Below are 15,861 nucleotides of genomic sequence, written 5' to 3' on the forward strand. Positions count from 1 at the left end.
TTTTATTAAACATTAGATGTAGTTATCCAGTTCCAATAAGGAATAGAAGCTAAAAAAAATATTTTTTCTAAGCAGCGCAGGTTCTGCTTCTTGAAGAGTCAACAGCTCACTGAAGTGGTGGGAGAAAACGACCTATATTTATAGACGTTGGCACCAAAAGCGCCTGCCAATCAGCGCTACCGCAGTGAGTGCCCGGTCCAATCAGGGCATAGCAGCCAAATGCTCGAAGTGCTCGAAGTATAAAAACTAGTTTTCCCTGCGCGCACGCTCAGTTCCGTCTTGGAAGTCATCGAGGTAACATCTATGTCGCTTGAAGAAATTTTTTTTTTTGAGAATTTTCAATTTAGCAAGCACTGAATTCCCCCACTTTTTTGCAGTAGAAGAGAAGAATTCAAGGTCAAAAGAAAAAAGAAGACCTTTTTAACATCAAGATGTTGGACAATGCAGGTATAAAATATGAATTATTTTTAATTGTCATAGCATCAATCAATATATATGAGGATAATACAATTAATTGTATTTGTTAAAAGTATATATGAATTTTTTCAAATTAGGGATTTCTTTTCTACACCATTCCTGAAATAAATATTTATTTTTTTAAGCGAGGATAACTTTTTTTAAATTATAATTAGTCTTTTAGACTTGATGGAAATTAATAGTATTGAATTAAACATTGTTACAGAGGAGGTTAATTAATTTTTTTTTATTTAATTATATAGGTATAATTTGCTATATAAAATACATAATTAAATATGTAAATTTATTTAATTTTTCATCGTACTAAAATGAATAACTCTTTGGATAATTGAGTAGTATTGTGACGTCACAAAGCACACCAAGAGCGGTAATTACCACAGATATTGTGTTTTATCGACGTGTATATATACAAATACAATGATATGTGTCGATAAAAAAAATATCTGCTAAATTACCACTTGATCTTCACTATGACGTCACACTGGACTTCTCAATAGGTGCAAGAGGAAGTCCCAAGTATTTTTTACTTGAATGCGCGCGCATTGTTGGACTTAGACTTCCTCTTGCATTTATTGTAGAACTTTCATAATATTTAACACAAGGCCTTTATATATAAGAAAAAAAAAAACAAACGACAAAATGAGCAGATATATTTTGATTTTATTGCCTCGTGACTTATTAATCGCCATCGGTTATCAGAGATAATAAGAGAAGCTGAAGAAAACGATTCAGTTCTGCATATAGTAAAGGTGGTCAACGAACTAAAAGCCTTTTAGGTTACAGTGAAATAAACAAATGGTGTATATTCGACGATTATATAGAGTGAAATAGGAAATGTGTTTGAATATTTTTTCTTTTATATATAATAATTGACATATGTCAGTTATAAAAAAAGTCTTTCCATAAGTTTGAAAGACTAATTGAATATTTTTTTTTTTTTTTTTGTAACAACATCGCTTACCCTTGTACATTTTGTTGGGATTTTTTTCAGCTGGGATTGAGAAACGCATGGAATTAGCGCGTATGCATGCCGATAATGATCTCGAAGCATCAACTAATCCCGGGAGCATCTTAACCTTGGATGTGCTTCGGTTCCTAGGTGGCATTTCATCTGCACATCGACCAAGGGTTATCTGCACTATTATTAGAGGAACCAGAGGAAACTATAGTCCATGTTTTCTCACTCTGATGGATTCAACTTGAAACTTCTTTCATGCTGCAAGGGGTCAAGTGCTGAGTGTCAGGAATTCTGATTAGGTAGTATAACTTTTTCAAAAAAAAAATTTTTTTTTTACTTTTTTAAAAAAAATTCTCATTTTGAGAATTTTTATTCAGGAATGATTTTTTTGTGAATTCCAAAAGAATATTTTTTATTATTTTAATTTAGTAATTAACAATTATTTATATAACAGTAGGTTTTCATTTTTTTTTTCATTACAAAAAAATATCTTTTATTTGAATTTAGTAATTAATTAATAATTATATAAAAGTAGATCAATTTCTTTTGAAAAATAGAAAAAAATGCAAATTTCCAAATGACGGACATAATTTAATTCGGTAAATGAAAGAAGTGTGGGAATTTTTTTTTTTTTTTAGAAAAAAATAATTAGTCTGGGAACTTTTAGTATTATATGAATGGAAGGAAATCAAAATTGAAATAAGATATATGATGTATCAATCAGATAAATAGTCTTTAGGAGCGTGGTTCCAAGTTGGAACTCAAGGCAATTACATGTTCAAGTAGCCAAAGTCATTTACCCTCTTTTAATTAACTAGCATTTCACTTGCATTAATTATCGTATACCCTCTAGAATGATATAGGAAGGTTTATATGTTGACTCTTTGAGAATCGTGTATCATTCGACAGATTAATGATTTTACTTTCGTTTGCACGTATAGAAATATATATATATATATTTATTTCCACTCGTTGTTACTTTGTAAAACGGAAAAGTAATGAATTCCACTTTCATGCGACCAGGTCCTATATCGAAGTCAAGCACACGCTCTTATTCATCAGGGTGAAAAGAAAACAATTCATCGTGATATATTCACTTCACGAAACTCACAGAGTCATTCTGTTCTCAAGAAAACCATTTCCTTTTGTTGTTGTTTTTGTTTTATTAGGAAATGATATTTTATTGTCACAATTTTCAAATAGAGTACTTTCTTCCCTAGATTTTAAATTTAATTAAGTCTGTAATTAATAATTGATTTCGTTTCTTTAAATATCGAAAAAAATATAATTTTTTCAAATAATTATCAGATTATTATTTTAAAATTTGAATGGCAATTTAATGTGATAAATTTTCAAGTAAGCAGAAATTCGATTGGCTCAATAGAATAATTGAAATACGAGTAAGGTATTTTTTTTTTTTATATTGAAACTTGATGACACGTTATTCAATTTGAGAAGGAAAAGTAACGGTTATAGTATGCCGTATCGAATATTCAAAGAGGTGTACACGTGCATTCTCAATATATTGAAAGAAAAACCACCGAAACGAGACACATTTTATGTATACGCTTGTAGAATATTTGCTCGATTTTGGATTAAAAAAAAAAAATAAACTTTCTAGCGAAAAGGAATTATTGCAATCTTTACTCAAAAGAAAGTCAATGAAAGTGATGTAAGTTTGCATAGAATTGTCATTTGACATTCCTTTGTATGTTTACGAACTTCAACCAATAAAGAAAGTTCATTTAAGAAAATTAGCACGATCGTAAAATTTATAACCCTATTGTAAAAGGATTTTTATTAAATCTAAAAATAAAATTAGTTTCACTTTTTAAAATTAATTATCAAATTACTGATTGGAAATTTTTATTTTTTTTTTTTTTAATTTTTCTCCTTTTTGTCATATTAGTTATTAGAATTTATCTCTTTTAATTTACAATTCCTCCTCGCGAGTAAATTTTGTTCACTAAATAGATTCGATATATTACCGCACTTTTGATATGGTGACAGAAAATAAATGTTTGCTCTTGGATAAATCGTTAACAGAAACCAGATCCTTGTTAAATTACGTCGATGTTTTAAAATAAATATATATGAATGGTCGCGCGCGCGAGGAAGTGCTACTGATTTAATTAAATGTTCTCTCCTGCTCGATGGGATAACCAATTATTTATTCAAGTCGTATTAAAACACCTTGGAATAATAATTATAAAAGCGAACTCTAAAAAATAAAAAACTGCGGCATTTACTTTATTAACTGTATAGTTTGCTTTATTAAAGCAATATTTATAATTAAATTTAAAATAAACGATCGTTATTTTAGTTCAATTTTTTTTTTAGTTTCCAAATTAATAATCGTTATAAAGCTCAAATGTCTTGCACAACTAGATTTTCTAACTGCTGGGGCGATTATAATTAACTGTACGTAGGTGCGCAATAACAATTTTAATCGAAACAATAATTACAGTCATAATGTCATTTCTTGTACACAATATATATATATATATATTCGTTTGAGCCAATCGATAAAATTATGTGACATTCAATGTTTAGAAAAAAAAATTCTTAACAAAAAAAATAATCCAGAAATTGCGATTTTTATTTGAATATTACTCTCTAAATCTGAATTAGTAAAAATAATTACTAATTTAAATTAGTGACTCACTTTTTGCTTTAGAATTAGTTAAATTTTACTAATTGTTAGTAAAAGTTACCAATAATTAGTCAAATTTTACTAATTCAGAAGCAAAAAGTGAGTCATTAATTTAAATTAGTAAACATTTTTTACTAATTCAGATTTAGAGAGTAAAAAATAAAAAATATTAATTAGAATCATTAATAGATAAAATCATTGGAAATATATATTATTAAAAAAAGAAAAATCCTCTTGTTTTTTATTAGAGGTGAAATATAAAAAAACAATCTAGAAATTTTGAATATTATAAAAAATAAAAAATATTTATTATAGAATCGTTGATAGATGAAATTAATGGAAATATTTTTGAAAATTGTTTCTATACTCGGAAAATTAAGGTGACATTTGTGTTGAATTTCTATATATTCGAATCGTGCACCAATTCATTATTTTCTTCACGTTTGCCAAATCACACCCAACTCCGCAATCTATAGAATTAACATTCCTTATATAGAGGGTATATATATAAAATCGTGATTGGATATTCCCATATAGATTTACAGGTTTGAAAAACTCCATTATTTATTGTTCAGGATGTTTAAATTTTGTAGATAAAATCATATATATGTATATATAATATATACTAAAGTTGAATATTACGAAAAGTGCGTCCAAAAAATAATGTTTCATTTACATTCAGATCAAGTTGTTTGCACGTTTTGCCCATTTGCATATACATATGTTTTCTTCAAAGAATAGGCCCCACATTTGCACCAATATATATAGTAATAATTTATGTGATTTCATTTGGACACTATAAATATATTATTTGAAACTATAAAAGAAAGCCGACAAAATATCATTGAAAGTTCAAATGTTAGATACATAGGAAATTAGCACGTGAAATTATGCAATTTCACTAATGACGAGGAAAATTTTTTTTTTTTTTTCTATTATTTCTAAATAAGAAAATTATTATTAATAAACTAGAAAAAAATTTATTTTTTATTTATTTGAATTTATAAATAATATATTATAAATAATAAAAAGAAAATAAAAAAAATTTTACCTTTTGGATAAGAAAATGGTTGTTTTTAAACGAAGCTGAAGTACACAACGTTTGTATAAACGATTTTTAAAGAAATAATTGTTTAATATGAAAAATTCTTTAATTTTTTTCCCTAAAAAATATTTCTTGTTGTTTTCATTAATCAACAAATTATAAAAAAAATATTTTTTAAGCAAAAAATTATAGAATTTTTCATTTTAAAAAATTATTTCTTTAAAAATCATTTATATAAACGTTGCGTACTTCAGCTATACGTGTTTTTAAATTAGTTGCACTTTTTCAAGTTTCTTAATATAGAGTAAAAATCTGAAAAAAAAATGACAAAATTGAAAAAAGCTTTTAGTCATCGTTGTATTAAAAATGTTTATTTTTCTAAGCAAAATTGATATGTAGGTAGGAGAGAAAATTGACAGAATATTTATATTTTATCAGATGAATGGTGGGCGAAAACTTGGTTTTATTATAAATTTTTTTTTAAAACTTTTTATTGTGTTTCTATCAAAGTTTTTAATTCCGTGGCGCGTGGGTGTAATTTTATTTCGCGATATCGTTGCAATGTGCATTTTGTATTTTATTATTATTATTATTTGTTGAGTAAAGATATGTAATTCGATTACTCATCCGCTGAGGTATAGGTCAAAATAGATCGGTTAGTCAGACGTCACCATTTACTATCCCTATAATATATGCTCATACGTTTAAAAATAGTACACATTTATGTCGAAAATAGTCTCGGTGATAATTTATTTTTTCTTCTTCTAAATAATATAAAAAATCAGAAATCAATTTCAATATTCTTTTTTTATATATAAAAAAAAAAATGTGTGAAATTATTCTAAAATTAAATTGTACTCAATTATTTAATTTCTTTTATAAATTTAATTAGATTTTTGAATTATTATTGGATATTAAATTATTAGTTTTAATTTTTTGAATTTTTTTATTTTATAGTATAATAGTTTAAAATTTCAAGTGTAACATTTATTATAAAAAATTATTCAAAAGGATTGAATATCAAATTAAAATGATTGATAATTGTGAAAATTAGTTTTTTAGAATAATTTTTCACTTTTATATTAAAGAAATATTGATTTACGTAGTACCATCTCCTTAAATGGTCCATTTACGCGAAAAACTTTCAAGAGCAGAGTGGCGCAGTGGAAGCGTGCTGGGCCCATAACCCAGAGGTCCGTGGATCGAAACCACGCTCTGCTAAAATTATTTTTTTTTTACATTTATTAATTATTCTTTTAAATAATTTTTTTTTTAATCTGTTATTATAATTATATATTTTGTTATGAATAATCAAATTTTAATTTTTTTTTTTCAATGCAAATTTTTATTATAAAAAAAATAGCAACGAAATGTTTTTATGGCAAGAAAATGTATTCTTTTTTGTATGATATTTTTCTTTTGAATGGAGAACACTTTATTTTTTTTTAAAAAAAAATTCAATAACTAAAAAGTAGGGAGGAAAAATTAAAATGAACCCTTTAATTTTCACGTCCAAATCGAATGAATGGAGATAATGTTCAAGAAAGACAGAATGAGGTAAATGGTGAACAATGGCATCCGGGAGTTGCCATTCCTCTGTCATTGTCCTCCGATGAATCTCGAGGGCGGGAATCTTGAACTCGAGACAAAAACGAGTTCAGAGGTTCATCAGAGTTCATGGGCATAAATTTCAGTGGGTGTCGCATTTTAAACTGAAGGTGAATGTAATACATGTGTATATGGAAAAAAAAATATATTAAAAAAAAAAAATAAAATAACCCAAAAAAAAACACACCGATATAATTAAATGTCCAAGAAACGCAGTCATTTGGATACTTGATTTAAACTCTTGTGGTTTTTCAAACAACTGACATGACCACCATAAAAATTTTTACGAACTTGCTACGGACATCACTCGAAAAAATTACCAACGTCATTTTATTATTTTTTTACATTTTGCGCGCGCGACTTTATTTTCAGTAAGTCTCTTAAAATGATTTTTTTTACGATTGTTCTCATGTGTCTCTTTAATTAATTAACACGATCAATTATTTATTATTATTATTACAGTCTGTAATTACATATTTCGAGGGTATCAAATTTCTTATTCTTTTTTCCGCATAACTCCAAAAAAAAAAAAAAAGTGCACGCTTTCTAATTTCGAAATTTTTTCGAATAACTGTACAAAAGGAGCGCCCCCTCGTGAAATTTCGACCTGCTACCTCCTCCTGGCTCTATTATTAAATTGCCGGCTCGAGCAAAATTTTCAAAGCATAGCCCGTTTTTTTTTATGGAGCATATATAAGTGCCTGTTCTACTTTAAAATCCTGGAGGCCTAAAAATTTTTGCGTGTGTTCCGAAATTAACAAAAAAAAATTTTTTTTTTTTTTTTATGAAATATTATCAACTTTCTGAGATTTATATTTTTATTTCGTAAATAAATAAAAATAATTACTGTTTAAATGTCGGATTTAATTTGTTTAAAAAAATTGTCTTTCGATTGTGTATGAATTTTTTTTTTTTTACCAAAAGGTTTTAAATCATTTCGATTTGAATTCATGTCTTATAAGAAAAAAAAAGGAAAGAAAGGATTGAGAGCACGCGTAACCCCGGGGTCGCTATTATTCAATGTTTGCATGTCGGATAAAAGATAAATGACAGAGTGGCCAGACCGCTTGTCAAGATCGGGGCAGACACCGCGCACACAAGCTCCCTCCAAAGAGAGATGAGATTCAAACAGTGAATCCGAATCATTTCGGCGCGTGGCACAAAGTGACCTTGTGTGTATGCCCCTCACTTTAATATAAATTCACCATCAATCATTTATATATTCATTTTATTATAATCGAAAATTTAATTCCAAAAAATTTCTAATCCTTTATAATTTATATATGAAGAAATTCTCATCACATTTTTTGAGGTGACAATGTCTTATTATACTTTAGGTTTAGTCTCAATGTTACATTTATTTTTGTCAAAATTATTATTCTAATTTTGTTTTAGTACAATGAGCCAAAAATTTTGAACGTTCAAATGAACAAAATTTTTTTTGTAACTTCTTTAAGTAGGAATTTTATTACAAAATATTGTTTTAAATATATAAAAAGAAGTTATTTATTTAATATTTGTTTAATTTACTGTTTTATTTTACAATAATTTCTAATAATTTATAGATTGAAAAAAATATTTTGTTCATTTGAACGTTCAAAACTTTTGGCTCATTTAGTACAAAATAAATAGTAAATCAAAATTTTATAAAATGAATTCTTTTTCGCAGATTCTATACTCGATGGTTTGTGGTGTCCTGAAAAGAGAAGAGCGAAAGTAAAAAAAAAAGGGTATCTTGAAGAATAGAGAAATCTCCAAAATTCTTCAATTGCTGCGGACTTTTTAGAACTCGGTCTATTTTTACGGTTATTTTTCACATTTTCCGAATGGAAATTTAACTTGAAAGTAGGGATCTCCGAGGGCTATTTAGTTTGCAAGAATCTTCGTGATGCTGAGAATTTCTTATTAAGGTAAATATTTTTTTTTATATGAATCGCAATTTACAATTTTATTCTTATTCGATTTTGAACTTGAAATTTGTTTTCGTTTTCGATCTTTGCAATTCGCATTTTTGATTCGGTATCTGTAGAATTTTTTTTTGGAATCACTATAAATAATTTTGAATAAAGTTTTTTGTTACAGAATTGTTAGTTGTTTTGATAAATATTTGATTTATATAACACAATCCTTGAGAGATAATTTTGATGAGTAAATTTCCGAAGTAAATGGACCAAAACGGTTTATTTTGATGGGAGGCCGAGACCTATAAATGTGAAATATATAGATATTTTAGAGGTTGCAGAACCTATGAAAGCTTTTATGGACAAAGGACGTTCTTGTTGACCGCACACACGTGAACGAATAATACACACACACACACACGCTTAAATCTTTGGGTGCGGGTTTTATTGGCTTAAAAGTTCGCTGTCCGCGATGCTATTTCGGCCTTGTGCTCTATCGCTATCCTCTTCGTCATTAGATTATAAGAGAGAAAGAGAAAATCTCTTCCTTCGGGCCAACATTTGTTACATGTTTGAGAGCGATGTCAGCCACAAATTGAACATCGCTGTGTCCATCATCGCATACCTTGGCTTATCCCTTTCGTTACTTGTTCACAAGGCATACCACTCAAAATAACAACTAACACTATATTCATCTTCAAATTTATAACTGCATTTATTATCTTATTCTTCATATTAAAAAAAAAAAAATTATTATTGTCTTTAATTTTTGCAATAAAAAAAAAATTCCAATAGAGTTCATTCACCTTTTTTTCTCAAATAGATTGATATATCAGGGGACAGTCACTTTTTAATTGATTGATTTCTAAAATATATGAAGGTCAATGTTGGATATATCTATTTTTAAAGTATTTGATTTCTATCGTTAGGTATGAACACGAAACTCCATTTATTTTGTCTCGATATTATTTTTATAAGAAATTAATTTTTTTAATTTATTTTCGAAAAAAAATAGAATTGAAATAAAAAATTTCAAGCGTAGGGAAAAAGGGTTATAAACGTTGCTCTAAATTAAGTGCAATATAACGGTTGTTAAAAGTGGACTAAAATAGAGAGAGAAAGAGAAGAGTATTGGGTGAAGGGAGTGCGTAGACATTATAACGACGTCGTCTTTGGTTTTTTTTTTTTTTTAAATTAAATTTAAGAGGCTAATGAAGTTACTATTTTTTTCCGTAACATTCCAGATTCATTTTATTATCAGTAACTTTAAACAAACATCCTTGATTATTCATATAAAAGAATTATATTTTTTCTCTTTATTCTCTTGAGTAAGCTTTCATAATTTTTTTTTCTGTTTTTTAAGACCCTTCTTGAAATGGGACTAAGAAGAATGGGGTTCAAGGTCGTGAACCATAAAAAAGTAAATACAAAAAAAATTGCAAAGGAATGATGAGGCTCAAGGGGAATTATTAACAACAGATATATATGGGGTTTATGAGGAGTGATGACTTCGAATCTTCTTCTCTTTCTTTCTCTCTCGTAATAAAGTCATAATCGCGAAACATTTTCACATGCTCATCCCCCATATTCTTGAACCCGTAAATTTCTGAGGAACATAAATTTATTACCAATACCGCAATTATCGGGCAATTTTGCTTGAGAAATATCCTACAAAACAAGATACGATCCGCACTTGACAGAATATCTCTTTCTTTTTTTTTTTGGTCTTATCGTGAATCTTCGATTTAAAAAAAAATCTCATTTTAGAAAAAAATTTAATTTTAAAATAAAAAAAAAAATGATTAAAAGTATTTTGCACTTTATATGACTTGTTTTTTTAGAGAAAGAAAAATAAAATTCTAGTTATCGTATTTCTTTGAATGTAGGATAAAAATTAGGATATGTGATTCATATTAACTAATATCGTAAGCAAAATGAACAGATTTGTGGTGATTGGAATCGAAGACGTTTCCCGAGACCACAGCTTTTTGCTTCCTGTTTGCAAGGTTATAATTTTATATATATATATATACGTTGATCTATTTCTGATATCAATTGACATCTAATACCATCAGGAAGCTGTTTTTGATCTTATAACGGTTTAATTTATGTTTCCTTTATTTAACCTGTTTTATACAACAGAAAATAATTCGCGTGCGTCTTTTTATAAAATATTCAATTTTTTTCTGTTATTATTATTTTCATTATTTTTATTATTATTTTTATTACATTATTATATTACTATTATTATAATTTTTATTAATTAAATTATTCTTATTACTATAATATATTAATATTTATAATAATAATATTAATAATAATACAAAAATAAATTTATATTTTCGATAAATAAATGAAAAAATAATTCTATTAACAGAAATTACTTCTTGTGAAAAATAATAATAATTTAAAAAAAAAGATAAATATATGATTTGCTTTTTGGTATCCATAAAAATAATGAATTCACATTACTTGGAATCATTTCATCTTTGAATTTAAATAGTCAATAAAATCATTGACTGTAATTATAAAATGTTAAAATATTTCTTATTCACCATAACAAAAATATCTTTTAATAATAATTTTTAAAAATAAGAATTTTTTTCAAAAATTTTTATTTGGTGATAAATTTTATCGTTCATGTTTAATAATTTCCAATTAGCTATAAGCAAAAAATTAATATTGTTAATTCTTTTTTTTTTATTTGGAAAAAAATTTGTTAAAAGCTTATAATTTTTTGTTTTTTGTTGCAGATATAATATGTTACCTTCTTATGCCTCGAGAAAATTAATCAACGTTTATAAGGTAAGAGAACAAAATAATTATTTTTTACTATTAGATATTAAATTTATTTATCGATAAATTTTTCCCCATATAAATTCCATGGTAAAAAAAATTTGCAAGTAAAATTTGATAATTTTTTGATTAGTATATATATATATATATATATATTTACCAGAAGTAATTGAAATGCAAATAATGAAGGTTGATTATTTTCTGCATTAATTTTCTAATTAATCAGTGGGACTAAAATGAATCTTACAGCATAATTCAATCATTAAATCATTGATTAAACATTAATTAATCATTTTTTTTTTTAAAGAAAAGGAATATAATTAGAAATTCATATAAAAATTCACAAATAAGTTTGAAAATTATTTGTAATATTTATCAAATTAATTAAAAAGTAGATTTAAATATATTTTTTTATTTAATTCAAATAAATTTTGTTTTCAAATAAAATTTTTCTTTTATTGTTTAATATATATTATAATGGAATTTTTATTTATGATAAGTGTCACTAAATTATCCCTATAGAACAGTTGATGATATTTTTGCTGGTAAATTTAGCGGGACGACGAATAAATTTTCATGTGAAATTCAAACTTTGTCCGCGATGAATATCAGAAAGCTTACTTTGGAAACTTTCCACGTGTGTTGTATATAGTCGCACGCTCCGTCAAAATTGTAGAGAGAAAATCCCCAACGCCTTTCGACATTTGACATATGTACATTTGACTCGCACCTGCTGGCAAATATTTGCCACGCGAACGTGTTTATTGCATTTATGTTTTCTATACGAGCGCGCACGCTCACTTAAGAAATTGCATTATATCCGATTAATTATCGTTTTATTGGCAGAAAAAATAAAATCTAGTTCTGTTTTCATTCTCAAATGTCAAACTTTTGTTACTCCATAAGAAACTATTTTTTCTTCAAAAATATTAAAAAATAGGTTTTTTTTTTTTTTAAATTGAGTATATCTTTTTTCGAAATTGAATAATTTTAAATATATATATAAGCAAATCGTTTGTTTTTTGATATGGAATTTCTAAATTCAAAGATATATTTCGCCCCAATTAATTTCTTAATTGTCCGTTTATTGCTGGCTTTTTCCCAACATTCTGACAGATCCAAGTTAATTATCATCAGTCAAAATGAAATGAGTAGAAAGCATTGGTTGGCGTCATGTTTCGTTATGCGAATTCATCCGCAAAAACGTGACACACGACGATGTCATCGGTATGCACACGTGATGTAATAGACGTTAAAAGTTTGACCCGGATTTTGTATAGGTTTAAATCTCTTCCTATTGCACTGATTTTTTCTGAAAAATATATTTATTTTCTAAATCAATTTTATTGAATTATTTTCTCTGATTAATTTTACGATTTAAGAAATTAAAAATTTAATTATTTTTTTTTTCAAATTCCATTTTTCGGAGTGGATAATTTTTTTTAGGATTTTTGGCATTTGCAATCTTTTTCGCTTTTTCCTTATCTTCAGGCGAATTATGCGGGAGATTTCAGATAGGAATTTTGGCGCCAGCTCTTGAAATTCTCATCTTAAATTTATTTTTCTATGATTTTTATTTTTCACAATGCGCAATGTCGTTGTTAGATCGTTATTTTTGGCAAACATTTTTGGAGCCACCAAAGCGTTCAAATACCGAGACACTATGTCGTCCAATTGCATAATTTGCAAAGTTAATTTAAAAAAAAAAAAAAAGAAGAAGAAGGCAGCATATAATCCGCGAAGTTATTCGTAGTAAATAGAGAAAATCCATTTGACCTTTATAAAAGCACATCCTATTTGTACATAAAAAAAATATTAATTAATTCAATGGTAAATTAATATATTAATCATCCAATGAATGAAATAATAAATTAATTACAAAAATAATAAAGTTACTAAAAAAAAAAATTAGTTACCAAAATAATAAACTAATTACTAAATTAATAAATTAATTATATAAAATATAAATAAAAATGATAAATTTTTATCAAATTATTATCTGGGAAATATTTATATTTTTTCGTAATTAATTTTTATTCCTTTCTTGATTTTTTTTTTATTTTGTACAAATATCGAGGAGAAATTTTCGCATATTTAAATAAATTTTTTTTTATTTATTAATAGAAACAGTATAGTAAGTTACGTTTGAAGAATATTTTCATTGGGTTATATCATTCGAAAGAGCATTTCTCTTACATTATTCACTCGGCACGATTAGCAATTACGATGACTCTAATTAGTTATCGCCGCTGTCTCGAGACATTAAAGTTCCTCTGTCCCATATTATTTTCTACTCTAAGCTTTCATAAGTGTCATCCTCGTTATCGTTTTCTGGCACTCAAATGCAATGTTGTTCCAATTACCATCATCGCATATTTTATCCTTCGATATAAAAAAAAAAAAAAAAAAAAAAATGTTCATCTTGTCCCAAAGCCGGAGTTTAAAATTTTTTTTACGAAAGAAATGCTTTCAGTTTTTGGTTAAAAATTTCTTAAATTGTTTCTATTCGCCACTAACTTTTTAATAATAAAATACCTGTTTTTTTTTAATGAAAAGTAAATCAAAGTAAAGAATAATTATCAATTCGTTTTTTTTTTTAAATTGAAAAATAATTATTTTTCTTTCTAATAATAATCTTTGTTTTGTGATTATAAATATGATATTGCAGAAAAATCATCATTAAAAGTATTTTAAATGCTTCTCATTAGACTTCACTTGTTTGCAATATTGCCACAACAATATTTAGAAAAATTAAATGCCACTCTGATTAGTGTCTTGCAATCATCATAGGCTCATCATCATTATCATCAAATGAAATCGTGTTATTATTGTTAATTTATAGTAAAACAAAAGCAAATTTTATTGAAAATTGATGTAACCATTGAGTAATATTTTTATGATTATTATTTTTACAATAAAATTTGTTTGTTTAGAAAAAATAATTTTTTTTTTTTGAATTTTTTTTGTTTCTAAATTAGGGTTTTAATTATCTATATATTCGAAAAGACATTCTGCTTCTGAAAAGATCAAAGAACCACGTTTCTTTGAACGATAAGAAAGCGTTGACATCGTTCTCCTTTCACTCATCTAATCAGTTGCCCTCGACTTCTTTCAGAGAGAGAAAGAGAGAGAGACTCGATATCGACTTTCCAGGGACATTCTGAGAGGGCATCGCCTTGCACGGATTCTCTTCTAAGGCGTTCCAAAGACCTTTGGCTCTTCGAAGTCTATTGTACCTGGCTACCGCATTTATTTAACTTGCCTCGTTAGAGCAGGGAAATTTATTACATAGTCGAGAATTGTAACTTCAATTCTACTGTTGACTGTTCCAATCGTCAAAGTTCTCTCTTGAAAAAAAAAGTCATTAGAAAGCCAGACATTTAAGAAACAAAAAAAAATAAATAAAACGCTTTTTTCTTCTCGGTCAAAAAAATAAAATTTTTAAATTCAAGTAAAAATTGAAATTTTGAAATTAGTCATATTTGCATTTTCCAAAATTGAGATATCAAATTTCGAAAATACGTTTCAAACTCTCTTTCTCTCTCTCTCTCTCTCTCTCTCTCTCTCTCAAATAGATAAAGTATCAAGAATTAATGCCCTCCATTCTGACAGAATAATTAATTAGGCAGCATCTGCCAATTTTTTCTTTAAACTGTAACTCAATGAATACTGAGTACATTCCGGGCACAAGGCCAAAACGCAATTTTTAGCGTAAGAGAGTGGGGGGGATCGAGGGAGCTTATTTGCGGAAGCAGGAGAACGATAAATTACTTTCAGAGGACTTTCCAAATTCCTTTCTTTAAAAAAAAAAAATAATAATTTTTGAAAAAAAAAATCAACTTTTTTAAAATTATTTCCATATTTACAATTTGATAAAAAGAATAATAATTTTTTGCATATAAAATAGTTTTAGGTTTGCTGAAGAAACTTAAGTGAAAAAAAAATTTATTTGATTCAAATAATTAGTTTACTTAACTATTATCAAATAAATATTTATTTATATTAGATAATTATTATTTGTGTCCAATTAAATGGTATTTATTTTAAATACAGAAATTTTTGGTTCAAATACAGAAATTGCTGATTCAAATACAAAAATTTGTTGGCTCAAATACAATTTATTTAATTTAAATAAAAATTATTTGGTTCAAATAAATATTTATTTGATAATAGTAAAGTAATCGATTATTATGAAATAAATTTTTTTTTCAATTGTATATCATTTTTTTAGAAATTTTGTCTTTATGAGAAAGAAGAAGTAAAAGTGGCTAAAAAATTATTATTCAAGTTTCTATTGTAAGCAAATATCTTATTGCAGGATCATTAAATTGAAACGGAAAGGAAGGTTCGATTGTTGATTTGATTTTTTCATTATTTGTTTTTATGGCTTATTGAGATCGAGTGAAAGCATTTGGCTTATGGA

General features: G+C 26.6%; 1 long non-coding RNA gene and 1 other non-coding gene across 3 annotated transcripts in view; both read left to right on the plus strand.

The window, feature by feature from the left end:
* Positions 1-113: 113 nt before the first annotated feature.
* The window catches only part of LOC127287420 (uncharacterized), a 34,957-nt gene continuing 19,209 nt past the window's right edge, over positions 114-15,861 (plus strand). The window contains exons 1-5 of one of the 2 annotated variants that reach the window (XR_007843878.1): positions 114-294; positions 378-447; positions 1,469-1,734; positions 8,411-8,651; positions 11,396-11,447. This is a non-coding gene — a long non-coding RNA (uncharacterized LOC127287420). Of the gene's footprint in view, positions 448-1,468; positions 1,735-8,410; positions 8,652-11,395; positions 11,448-15,861 lie in introns of both variants that reach the window. The other variant, XR_007843877.1, reaches the window with a different exon arrangement.
* Positions 6,283-6,354, plus strand: Trnam-cau (transfer RNA methionine (anticodon CAU)). The gene has a single exon. It is a non-coding gene; the product is annotated as a tRNA-Met (tRNA).

Source organism: Leptopilina boulardi, unplaced genomic scaffold (genome assembly GCF_019393585.1).
Source record: "Leptopilina boulardi isolate dan_hultmark-lab unplaced genomic scaffold, ZJU_Lbou_2.1 LbouV2_370, whole genome shotgun sequence".
In the NCBI taxonomy this organism is placed as follows: Eukaryota; Metazoa; Arthropoda; class Insecta; order Hymenoptera; family Figitidae; genus Leptopilina; species Leptopilina boulardi.